This window comes from Lactuca virosa, chromosome 9, assembly GCF_052849685.1.
Source record: "Lactuca virosa cultivar CGN04683 chromosome 9, Lactuca_virosa_CGN04683_v6, whole genome shotgun sequence".
Lineage (NCBI taxonomy): Eukaryota > Viridiplantae > Streptophyta > Magnoliopsida > Asterales > Asteraceae > Lactuca > Lactuca virosa.
This window is the reverse complement of record NC_136434.1, coordinates 25,628,021-25,642,439: the sequence shown is the minus strand read 5'-3', so window position 1 is coordinate 25,642,439 and position 14,419 is coordinate 25,628,021.

Sequence of the window (14,419 nt, the reverse complement as noted above, 5' to 3'; positions counted from 1 at the left end):
CATTGCCAAGGATTGATGACCTATTCGATCAGCTGCAAGGTTCGAGCTATTTCTCAAAGATCTATCTTAGGTCAGGATATCATCAGCTGAAGGTGAGAGAGCAGGATATTGAGAAGACTGCGTTCAGAACTAGATATGGGCACTACGAGTTCTTGGTTATGTCGTTTGGATTAACCAATGCTCTAGCAGCATTCATGGATTTGATGAACAGGGTTTGTAAACCATTCCTCGATAAATCTATGATAGTGTTCATAGATGACATTCTGATTTACTCAAAAAGTCAAGAGGAGCATGGCACACACTTTCGAGAAGTATTAGAAGTATTAAAGGAGAAGATGTATGCAAAGTTCTCCAAATGTGATTTTTGGATCCGAGAAGTCCAATTCTTGGGTCATGCGGTTAACCAAGAAGGGATAATGGTTGCCAGCAAAGATCGAAGTTGTGATGAAGTGGGAACGATCGAAAATTCCCACGGAGATTTGAAGCTTTTTGGGATTAGCTGGATATTATCGAAGGTTTATCCAAGGCTTTTCTTCGATAGATGCTCCATTAACAGCTTTGACCCATAAGGGAACTACTTATACATGGAGTGAGAAGCACGAAGAAGCATTCGAGAAGTTAAAGAAGAAATTATGTGAAGCACCGATTCTTTCTCTACCCGATGGAGTTGAAGACTTCGCAGTCTATAGTGACGCATCTGGAGTCGGGTTGGGTTGTGTTCTGACCCAAAGAGAGAAGGTGATAGCATATGCATCTTGACAATTGAAAGAACATGAAAAGAACTACCCCACTCATGATTTAGAGTTGGCAGCGGTAGTATTTGATGGGTTTTGAGCATTCTAACACTCCTATGGTGTACATGCAACCCTATAAACCTTGGATCTATGTTTTCTCTATTATACATGCAAATATTCAATATTCGAAGGTTTCATCCTAACTAGCATAATATGAAGTATATACAATACAAGAATCTAGTAGAATGGCATACCTTTTGATGGAGCTTGAAGTCTTGAACCTTTAAGAGCTTAGTGCCCCATGTGTTGCACCTCAAATGGTTCACACAACACCAAGAACCCTTGGAATAACTTGAGAATAAGGATACTAGCTCCAAAATCGGTTTTGCCCTCTTGTGTACACACACTAGTGCCATTTCGTGAACTAGGGACCTCTTTATATAGTGTGGAGGATTAGGGTTACATTCATGTAAACCCTAATACCCATGACCTTTCATTTCCATAGGATCCATGGGTTAAACACTCCATGGACTATCCATGAAGACTTAGCCCAACCTAAATGAACTTGGCTCATCCTATATATATAAGAGTCCATATTTAATTAGTTCCTTTTTTATCACTAAATTAATTCTAAATTAATTCTTGATCAATACTAATTAAATAATATGATTCCATATTAATATATTAGAACTTATAATATATTAATATAAATCATAAGTATCCTTTTTCTCATTTTATCTATCCAATTGTTCTAATGCCATGCAACCCAAATGGACCATGCCAAATCAGGTCAAGTGCATACCAATTATAGTTATGGACATAGACACTAATCCAACAGTCTCCCACTTGGATAAGTCTAAAACTATTATTGCGTATGACTCCAAAACCCGACTAGCAATCGTAGCTCTTAAAGCCGCTGTCGAACTCTGACCTAGTCAATGACTTGTCCATTAGATAAGGGATCATATATTCCTCCATTCTAGATATCATATGGACTGTGACATGGATTCCAATCATTCTCTCTGTCCATTTTTGTTTCACGATTTCCGATTTATGACGCCTAACTAGTTGAACAAATCAAATCAGTCTGGGCTTGGCCAAGCACTTAGGGGTGTCATCACTAAATCATCGAGGGGCCCACAGATATTGCTTTTATCCCTCAAGGGTAAAAGGAATAAATAAACTTCGACTCATATGCTTGTTCTACTACTTGTTGAATCATACACAAAGGCACGTTTTATAACATCGAGTTACCAATGTGTTTTCGTACAATAAATGTATAACCAACTCATAGTTAACAACTCATATCTCTAGGTTTGAAGAATATAAGATATTATCGTCTCATGATCAATCGTGATAAAATCCATGAAGTGAGTCAAATGAGCATGGGTTTAATCCAATACTCGAATCTCATTCCAGGAGCACTCATGAATGTTGTAGCAACTCTTGCTATGTCCACCACCTTAGACATCTACAAACCCAATTCATGACAGTCTTGCCTTAATACCTACTTCCAACGTGTTAATGACTATGGATGGTTTGAATAACTTAGTCATTCGGAAAGAATGGCCTAGTTATTCAGGAAGTCAAAACATGCAAAGTGAAACACAAGAGTAATCGAATCCAATATGGTCTCAAAACTTATGAATATAAATAGAACACCTTTTATTTATCACCATATTGATTACACATTATTCATTGCATAATGTTTCAAATAATCAACTTAATACTTGAATCTGAAACAATAGTCATGCCATGCTCCAAACATGCACACTATGTTTGTCCAAACAATAGTTACGCCATACACCAAGTATGCACACTATGTTTGTCTATGATCTTTACTTTGTGGAATAGATCAATTGAACATAATTCCAATGATTCTCATTTCACAATCCCAAATCCTTATCATAAATGTAAGAATTCCAAATTCCTGCCATTTTACCGAAATCTGTTAAATTTCAAACTTATATGCACTGATTCTCTTGTAATGATTATGCACAAAGTCACAAAGACTTGTCAACAGACATTACAGAGTATTCCAATGGAGGTCAATTCCATGGAAACGAAGTCTCATATTCAAAGTACATTCCTTTGAACATCCTTCTTGCATTAAGTTTTCTAATCTTACACAGATTGAATAACTTCCACCTATGGAGACATTTCCACATTCCCATTTTGACTATCACTTCCGAACAAGAGTCGCCTTTTTTCAGAATATGTCAATATGTTCCTTTCCAAAAATTTACACCATACTTCCAACTGTCCATGAGCAACCAATCTTTGGTAAAACCTCATATTGTCCTCAATAATTGCCTAATCATTTTAGTCATATCCAATTCTAGACCTTTTCCCCTCTTAATGCCCTAGGCATTTGGAAAATTTAGAAAGGATAAATATTATAGCACATGTAATTGATCTTATATCTGAAGCATATGGGACACGACTCATGATGTCTCACATAAAGACATGATCCCAAACTAGTCTTTTGCTACAATATTTTTAATTTGCCATGTTTTCATAATTCGACTATGAAGAGGGATGCCGTAATCATAATCGAATTTTGAGAACGCAATATATATATAATTTCCTTAAGTTGAACCATTCCAACATAAAATTCATATATATATCCTTGACTAAAGATGATTAAAATCTTAATCTAAGCTTTTAGATTTGAAATGAAGTATAATTTCCTCTCCCTTAATTATAGCAAAACAACTTTTCCCAATTGAAACTTTTGTTTTCTATAATTAACATTGCGCACTTGCAATATTTACCATAACTAATTATGCTCCCACTAGCATAATAATTATTATCTTACTAGCATAACACTTATGCTCCCACTAGCTCTGACATGTATCCAGAAATCAGCTGGACTTCTAGAAATCAATTCTTTATTGACTTTCTTACCAAAATTCAGATTTCTGATACGAGATGCTTTGATAAAACTTTATCAAAATCTTACACCTTTCCTTAGATATCTCACATGTGTGTCTAAACAATTTTAGAACTATGAAAAGGGATGTCGTAATCATAGTCTCAATTGTTTAGACATTTGCCATTTCTCACAATGTGACAACCCGAAACTTCAATCTTGTACCATTAATCAATTCAATCAATATTTAACTTGTTTTGTTGATTTCTGGTGCTATTCAAGGGTTCATTTAAGTGTTCTAAGCTTGCATTTGACCAAGGTTGAGTTTAGGAATGAGTCAAAGTGTAGCAAAGTGAGAAAATCGGGTCATACGCACCTCTTGGAGGAGTGTACGGCCGTACACCTGGGTGTGCGGCCGCGCACCCACTCCCTTGGCAGCACACTCGCTTGTGGGCAGCACACTCACCCTATATAAAGGGTAGACCCCTTCCTTTCATTCCTTTAGCACCTTGGCAGCAGACAACATCATTTCCTCTCAAGTCTCTCCAACTTTGAACCTTCCAAAGCTTCAAGAACGTGAGTACTTCATTCTCTATCTTGCAATCCATGAAAGACCACTCTATCCAAGCTCTAAGTGTGCAAAAACGACATGTTCTTCGTGTTTGGAAGTGAGTGCGGCCGCACACCCTCAAAACACCCTCCAAAGTGAGGGTTTTGCTTCCATAATCGATGTAGACATGCCCCTAGCCTTGTTGCACCTTGGAATGGACATTTTGGGCATCATTTTGAGGGGTGTACGACCACACACACCTGTGTACGGCCGCACACACCCTTGTGCGGCAGCACACTCTAAGTGTGCGGCAGCACACCCAAGTGTGCGACCACACACTCTTGTGTGCGACCATACACCCATTCTAGGACCCTTATCTTGCACTACAATTGAGTATAGACTTTAAACACTTCGTGGATGTGAGTATGGACCTTGAGAACACCTTGAAGACACCTCATTTCATGAGTGTACGGCCGCACACCCTTTGGGCCGCACACTCATGGCCGCACACACACTCTAGGTGGCCATACACCCCCTACACTCCATCCTATAAGGCCCTATCACTTGGTGCAATTAGTTTCAAGTCCCTAGAGTGGATTTCCATCACATATAGTGGTGAAATACCTTCATTTGACTCGTTTATGTGTCATTGCGTGATAATTAGGATCGAATCGTGATTAAGGCTTCACTTGAACACCCAGCTTTCCGTATCGATCCTTCAATCGAACCACTCGCTCAAGGTGAGTTCATACCCCTACATTTTCCATATTTTTTTAACGTTTTCAAGGGGGAATACAAGCTAAACATAAATGTTTTCAAATATCATGAAATTCTCATACTTTAACCCTTTTGTACTGTGTTGAGCATAAGGGGCGTTTTCACTAAACTTGCATGATTTTCCGGACTCGCTATTCACTACGTTTTACATACAAACTATAATCGGTATAGTTTGGGATTTTCTAAACATAACAAGTATAGAAACTTTCACTACTCAACGTATGCACTAAGACAGAAATAGTTTACAGTTTGCATCACTACTTTATCGCGTTTTCATAACTTTAATTATCACTACAAATGGTATACATTCGGATTTTCACTACGGTAGAACGCTACTACACTACATGTAAACTAGATTGTACGATACTGTGAGGCGCTACTTCACTACTGTACCATTAGGTGTACAGGGATAAATCCTATCATAGTATAACCAGAGTCTCCTGGAGGGAGAGCGTGAGATTTGTGAATAGATCTATTCGGGACTGACAATCCCACACCCGAACTGCTAGCTACAGTTAGGGAGGCATGCCTAGGGTGACAAATGTCATTTAGCGCGACGCCTGAAGAACGTTGGAAAGGTCTCTAGTCATATCAAGCATGGTTATAGGACTCACATTATGTATAAATCACCTTTAGTTTACAAACTGACACTCTTCAACGGTTTTATTTATACTAAATAGAACTAAAACACACTACGGATACTGGCCAAGCCAGGGTTTTCAAACAGAACCAATTATGCTATGGCTTTACATACAAAATATTTATACTTCATGATTAGCTTTAGCTAGTCACATGAGGTAGTATTTTCGCATATCACTACAGTTTTCAGTAACGAACATTCATGGTTTTATACGTAATCGATAAAGCTACATTTTCACTAAAGAAAATATCGGATTTTCTTGAATCTATACAAACATTTCGGCTAGCTCATCAACAAGTTTTCATTACAAATTACTGCTTATGAACTCACCAGCTTTATGCTGATATTTTCAAACTGCTTGTATTCTCAGGAAATCAGTAGATAGGTACCTGCTGGGTTTTTGAGGAGTGGCAGCAATAAGAGTTTAATGTTTATATTCATACAAAATATATGATGTAATTCAAACAAGTTCCAGACGATTTCCAAATTTATGTAAACATTTTTATTTAAGTTTTCATTGTAATGGTTGCGTTGCTATGATTGCTATTATACATTGGTTGTGATGCTATACATGATGTCCTCCATCCCGGAACGTTTCCTCCTTCGGTTTCGGGGTGTGACATATTGGTATCAGAGCCCTTGTTTATAGCGAACTAGTATACCAAACCTTACATGGTATACAACTATAAACACGAAAGGGGCCTAGGTGCTCTACACTAAAAGTATACTTTCAATATATATATATATATATATATATATATATATATATATATATATATATATATATATATATATATAAGTATTTTTATAAAAGTATACGAGCATGCATACCTAACAGAATTCGTGTCATTAGTGGAACAACACAAAAAGTATTTGGATGTTGGGACACTACGGTCAAGCCTGGGCAGTTATGTAATCATGTTTCGGGTGAATATAGCCTGATCAACTATATTCAGTCAAAACATGACCAACATGTGCTTGGGAGTGATGGTGGTGTTACAGCAGACCTAAAACTTACCAAAAACATTCACTAGAAAATACTATAGGAGTATTTAGCTAGAGCCAAATTCAGTGAGGAGATTCATTCTCAGTGTTACTACCTATCTATTTCATAGCGATAACTTAGTTACATTAGTAACCTTTCTTGCTTATCGCTTGGTAGAACACTTGTTTGTCAGGATGAGATATATTTTGTTCATATATCTTGAGGACTTACCATCCTCTTCTTCCTGATTGTTTCTAAAAGAAGATGCCTCCTCGACCAAGACCCATCAGAAGAAATGACAACACTCTGCCACCACCACCACCCCCTCAGTTCAACCCCGTCATGTTTCAGGCAGCAGTTACAGCCGCCGTGACTGCAGCAATGGCACAAGTGAATGCTGGTGGGGCTGAAGGTGGAACCGACCCACAGAGATAAGATGGAAGTCAGGGACATCAAAAGGAGTGTTCCTACAAGGACTTCATGACTGCAAAACCCAAGTCTTTCGACGGAAATGGAGGTGTCATCGCTCTAACTCGGTGGTTCGAGAAGATCGAATCCATCTTTGAAATTTGAACCTGTTCCGAAGCAAACAAGGTGAAGTTTGCTGCCTGCACCTTCACTGACAGAGCTTTAACCTGGTGGAATGGTCGAGTCAAAACCCTAACCCTGCCAGTGGCTAATGCCATGGGTTGGGAAAGACTGAAGGAACTCATGCTGGCTGAATACTGCCCGAGGGGCGAGGTGTAAAAGTTGGAGCACGAACTTTGGAACTTGAAGATGAAGGGCTCTGACATTGCTGCTTACACTGCTAGATTCTGTGATCTGGCACTTCTCTGTCCGGTAATGGTCACCCCGGAAAGCAAGAAAATCGAGAGGTACATATGGGGGCTGACACAACCCACCAAGGGTATGTCTTGGCTGTTAGACCGACTACATTTGAGAGCGCCAAGGATCTAGCACAAATTCTGATCGATAATGGGGTTGATCTAGATGAAGTGGCAGCTGTTTCTGAGCCGTAGAAGGAAAGTGGTGGGAAGAAGAAGAAATCATGGAACAAACGCAAGGGTCAGTCTTCGCAGGAGCCCTCCAAGAAACAACAAACAGTGGCAGTTCATGCTGTTACTGCTCCTGCTGCTGCTCCAGCTACTGTTCCAACGACCCAAACTCCTACCGGTGTTTATGCTGGGAAACTACCTTTATGCAACAAGTGTAACTTCCATCATCACGGACCCTGCCGTGAGTTGAGTTGCAACAGCTGTGGGAAGAAGGGTCACACATCTCGATACTGCAAGGTGCCAGCCCAACCAACCAACCAGACTACGGGAGCAGGTGCTGGTCAAGCTTGTTATGGGTGTGGAGAGGTTGGGCATTTCAGGAGAAACTGCCCCAAGGCAACGACTGGTGGCAATACAGGGAGAGTTTTGGCGATGGGCCAGAATGAAGCGGTCGCTGATCCTACCATTGTTACGGGTACGTTCCTCCTTGACAACTCTTATGCATGCATTCTTTTCGATTCTGGTGCGGAAAGGAGTTTTGTTAGTCATGCATTTAAACTAATGGGTTTTGAGCATTCTAACACTCCTATGGTGTACATGCAACCCTAGAAACCTTAGATCTATGTTTGACTAAGATACATGCAAATAATTATTTTTCAAAGGTTCTTATCCTAACTAGCATGGCATGGGGTACTTGAATCAAATAAAACTAGTAGAATTACTTACCTTGTAGTAGTAGTTGATTTCTTGGAGTTTGAGAGCCTAGCACCAATAATGTGGATGCCTCAAATGGAAGTCACAAATCACCACAAACTTGGAAACTTGAGAGAATAGTCACAAGCTTCTTGAAATCGGCCCTCTTACTTTACTCACCATAACTCGTGTGATTTCAAGAACCAAAGCCTCCTTTATATAGTGTGGTGGATTAGGGTTACATTCATGTAAACCCTAATACCCATGTCTTTTCATTTCCATGAGATCCATGGGTTAAAGCTCCATGGAGTATCCATGGACTTTCCATGCAAGCCTAGCCCATTCCAAATCAGCATTAGCCCACACTATATAAATACAAGAGCCCATTTTTAATTAGTCATACTTTTGATCTCTAAATTAATTATAGATCAATACTAATTAAATAATATGATTTTATATTAATATGTTAGGACTTATAATATATTAATAAATCATAACTTATACTATTCTCAAACGATTATCCATAAATTGTTCGGGTGAAGTGCAACCCAAATGGACCATGCCGGGTCGGGTCAAGTACATACCAAATATAGTTATGGACTTAGACACTATATCCAACAGTCTCCCACTTGGATAAGTCTAATAACTATAGTTGCAAGTATGACTTCAGGAACCGATCAGCAATCGTAGCTCTTTAAACTCTGTTGAACTATGAAGAGACATTTTAGATAAGTGATCATATAATCCTCTGTTCTAGATATCAGCCGGACAAATAGATGGAACATGGTCTTGCTTATTGTCCAGCATTTGTTTCCCGATTTCCGATTTGTTTGACATAGAACTTAACTGAACACATCAATTTAGTTCTGACCGGGCCCGGTACATAGGTCAAAACAAAATCATCGAGGGGCCCAGATATCGCTTCTAATCCTAGAAGGAACAGATAAACTTCGACTCATATGTTTGCTCTACTACTTGTTGAATTACACACAAAAGAACGGTTTATAACATCGAGTTACCAATGTGTTTTCGTGCAATCAATGCATAACCAACTCATAGGCAACAAATCATATCTCTAGGTTTGAAGACTTATATGATATTACCGTCTCACGATCACTCGAGATAAATTCAATGAAGTGATACAAGTGAGCGTGGGTTGAATCCAATACTCAGAACTTATGAGCACTCATGAGTGTTGTAGCCCCGCTTTGTCTAACATCTTAGACCTCTACAAGCCAACCCATGACAGTCTTGATTCATATCTACTTCCAACATATGACCGACTGTGGAGAGTTTGAATAATATGATATAAACCATAACATAATTATTCTGGAAGTCAAAACATGCAAAAAGAAATAATAGTAAACAATTGACAAGAGATAGCAACACTTTACTCATAAATAACAGCTTTTATTTATCATCAAATGTCAATTACATTTTACAAATTTCAAGATTATCTAACTACTAAAACTAATATCATCCTTCAGCCCTATGCTCCGAGCATGCTGGAGATGCTTAGCCCGAGTCAGTCCCTTCGTGAGGGGATCTGCTGGGTTCTCATCTGATGATACCCTCTTTGCCACGAGGATTCCTTCTTCTATTTGATGTCTGATGAAGTGATATTTTCTGTCAATGTGTCTGGATCTCCCATGATCTCTTGGTTCCTTGGCTAAGGCAACCGCACTATTGCTGTCACTGGAAAATCTCCATTGGCTCCTTTATAGCTGGTACAACTCCAAGGTCTCCGATGAAGTTCTTTAGCCATATAGCCTCCTTTGCTGCCTCGCTTGCTGCTATATACTCTGATTCACAAGTGGAATCAGCCACTGTCTCCTGCTTGGAACTTTTCCAAGTAATTGCCCCTCCGTTTAGAGTAAAGACCCAGCCCGACTGAGAGCGGAAATTATCCCTGTCAGTCTGAAAGCTAGCATCATTGTACCCTACAACTCTCAAGTCCTCACTGCCACCGAGGGTAAGGACCCAGTCCTTAGTCCTCCGTAGGTACTTGAGGATATTCTTTACCGCAGTCCAGTGTGCCTTGCCAGGGTCCCCTGATACCTGCTAACCATTCTCAAAGCAAAGGCTACATCAGGTCGAGTACACGTCATAGCATACATGATTGATCCTACAGATGAAGCATAAGGTATTCGACTCATTTCTGCTATCTCAGCCTCAGTACTAGGGCTTTGTGTCTTACTCAATCTGACATTACTCTGGATGGGTAACTCTCCTTTCTTGGAGTTATGCATGTTGAACCTTTTCAACACTTTGTCCATATAGGTGCTTTGACTAAGTCCAATTAGTCTTTTACTCCTGTTTCTCAAAATCCTTATCCCTAGGATATAGGCAGCTTCTCCAAGGTCCTTCGTAGCGAAACACTTCCCAAGCCAGGACTTTACTTCCTGCAGGGTTGGAATGTCATTTCCTATGAGTAGTATGTCATCCACATACAGTACCAAAAAGCTGACTATACTCCCACTAGCCTTGATATAGACACAAGATTCATCTTCACTCCTTGAAAATCCAAATTCTTTGACTTTCTCATCAAAGCAAAGATTCCATCTGCGAGGTGCCTGTTTTAATCCATAAATGGATTTCTCGAGCTTACACACTTTACTGGGGTACTCTGTACTGACAAAACCCTCTGGCTGAACCATGTAAACATCTTCAGCCAAGTTTCCATTAAGGAAAGCGGTTTTGACATCCATTTTCCATATTTCATAATCATGAAATGCAGCAATGGCTAACAGAACCCTAATAGACTTAATCTTAGCCACTGGTGAAAAGGTCTCATTATAATCAACTCCCGGAGTTTGAGAATAACCCTTTGCAACCAGTCGTGCCTTATAAGTGTGTACATTACCATCCATGTCGGTCTTCTTCTTGAAGATCCATTTGCACCCAACTATCTTACAATCAGGTACATTGCCAACCAAGTTCTAAACTTGATTGTCATACATGGACTGTATCTCGCTATCCATAGCCTCTTTCCATTTAGCAGCCTCAGGGCCTGCCATGGCTTCCGTGTAGCTATTAGGCTCATCCAGATTTACCAGTGTGTTATCACTGATAAGTGTCTCACCTTCTGCAGTAATATGAAAACCATAATAATGCTCAGGTGCATTCCTAACTCTGGTGGAACGCCTCCGAGGTATAGATTCTTCAGTCGGCTCAACAGGAGTTTTCTCCTCAGGTTGAGGGCTAGGGTTTCAGGTTCCTTCACCACTTGACTCTTGAATTTCCTCAAGGTCAATTTGCCTCCCACTGTCTCCTTGGCTCATGAATTCTCTCTCTCGAAAGAATCCTCTTCTTGCTACAAAGACCACATTATCACTGGGTCTGTAGAAGATGTAACCAAAGGATTTCTGTGGGTAGCCGATGAAAATACACCTTTCGCTTCGGGGTTCGAGCTTATCGTGAGTCTCGCGTCTCACGAAAGCCTCGCAACCCCAAATCTTGATGTGGTCTAGATTGGGAACTTTTCCAGTCCACACCTCGTGAGGTGTTTTGGCAACCTTCTTTGTAGGGACTAGATTAAGGATATGGGCGGCAGTCTCTAAGGCATACCCCCAAAATGAGATTGGTAGCGAAGCTCGACTCATCATGGAACGAACCATGTCCAACAAGGTCCGATTGCGCCTCTCAGCTACACCATTCAACTGTGGTGTCCTAGGAGGTGTCAATTGTGAGACAATCCCACATTCCTTAAGATGGTCAAGGAACTCAGTACTAAGATACTCACCACCACGATTGGATCGAAGCATCTTAATGTTCCTGCCCAACTGATTCTCCACTTCTTGCTTAAACTCTTTGAATTTCTCAAAGGTTTCTGACTTATGCTTGATTAGGTAGACATATCCATATCTACTAAAATCATCAGTAAAAGTCACATAGAACCGATTAGCATCTCTTGTGGCGGTTCTGAAGGGTCCACACACATCCGTGTGTATGAGGTCCAACAAACCTTCACCCCTAGCACAAGTGCCAGTAAAAGGTGACTTTGTCATTTTACCAAGCAAACAAGATTCACAACTATCATCTGACTTTAGTTCAAATGACTCCAAGACTCCATCCTTTTGGAGTTGGCCTATGCGTTTCTTGCTTACATGTCCAAGACGACAATGCCATAAGGATGCTTTATCTAAGCTAGTGGAAGAGTTAATACACAATACATTATTTCCTAGATTATCTACAACAGATACAGTTTCACACACGCCATCACATGGTAATGCTTTAAAATAAAGAACATTATTAAAAAAAGCATCAATACTACCATTATTATTATCAAAATAAAAGGTAAAACCTTGTTTATACAATGCATGAAAGGAAATAACATTTCTTGCCATTTCTGGAAAATAATAACATTTATTCAAATCTAATGTAAACCCACTATTTAGCACTAAGGAATAAACTCCTATCTTGGTGACAGGTGAAGCTTTCCTGTTTCCCATGATCAAGTTTATCTTTCCCTGCTCCACATTCTCACTTCTTTTTAGTCCCTGCAAATCACAACATATGTGAATACCACAACCTGTATCAAGGACCCAAGACTTAGAATGAGGTGAGTTATTAGACAATATAGTGTATATACATGCATGGTTGGGTTTTACTTTCCCATCCTTCAAATCTTGCTGGTACTTTGGGCAGTTTCGCTTCCAGTGCGACTTTTCATGGCAATAGAAGCATTCAGCCTCATTAGGGTTAGCAGAAGGAGTGACAAAACCTTTCTTGGTTTTGCTTGAAGAGGAGCCTTCAAGGGTCTTACCCTTGGTACCCTTAGAAGGGTTCTTTCTCTTCTTCCCTTTGCCATGCCCGATTGCCAAGACATTGGCCGCAGTTGGAGTAGGAGTAGGAGTAATAACAACCGACTTACCCTTTAGACCACTTTCGGCGGTCTTCAAGAGTCCTTGAAGTTTGCTGAGGGTGACTTATTCCTTGTTCATGTGATATGTCATGCGGAATTGATCATAACACGATGGCAAGGAGTGCAAAATGATGTCTATTGCTAACTCCTTAGGGAAGTTCACATTCAGCTTCAGTAAACGGTCCACATACCTTTGCATTTTCTGCATGTGGCCCGTGATGGGTTCACCATCCTTCATTCGGGTTGTTATCATGGAGGAGATTATTTCATATCGCTCTTGACGAGCACTTTGATGCTAGCGGTCCATCAAGTCCTGGTGCATCTCAAAAGGATAATAGTCCTCATAGGACTTTTGGAGCTCGGCTGTCATGGTGGCCATCATGATGCATGCCACTTTTGTAGCATCTCTTTCATGTACCTCATATTCAGCAAGCTCTTCAGGAGTAGCAGTTGGCTCGGGTACCTTCAGCTCCTTGTCGAGAACATATTCTTTGTTCTCATACCGAGTGACCATCCTGATGTTTCTGATCTGATCCAATCTGTAAAGTTGGACCCATCAAAGATGACTCTCCCACAAAGATTCATGAGAGAGAAGGAGCTAGTAGGGTTTGAGCCAGAAGCATTGTTATTGGAAGACATCTGAAAAGAAGAGGGAATAGATTAGATTAGATATAGAGATAGTCCTTAACAAAACACCCAAATGTAATATTAAGGCTAGGACCCAACACAATATTTTATAACTTAGAAGAGGGATGTCGTAATCTAAGCTATAAGATATTTGAAGGTAGGTGAATGACGATTCACCAATTTCCACCATGAAAAATGAAATATTTAATTAGGTTTTAATTGGTTTAGAAACTCCTAGATTCTTTGAGATTCATTAAACTTTCTTCAATGGCATGTTTCAATCTCGAGTGTGCCCTTCAAGTTTTGTGATTGGGATGCCGAGGATCACAAAACAAGGTGTGAAGTAACCATGCAAATTACTTGGTACCCTTAATGTATTACCCCTCAATCGATGTGCCGGTTAACCACACACACTCCATCGATACTATAATAAACATTAAGTCACCCTTTACCTACCTTTTTAAGTTCAAGTTAGTGTGCCGGTTAACCACACACGCTCCACTAACGACTTAAACAAAGTGTAAAGTGTAATTTCATGGATTAGCACCTTATTCACATTTTCCTAAAATAACTAAGATTGGGAATTCAATAAAGTTTAGTTACTTTAGTATTATCATTATACTTTTAATGAGAATTTATAAGTCCTTGTCCTACCCGTTCGGCTAACGACCCTCCACCGATC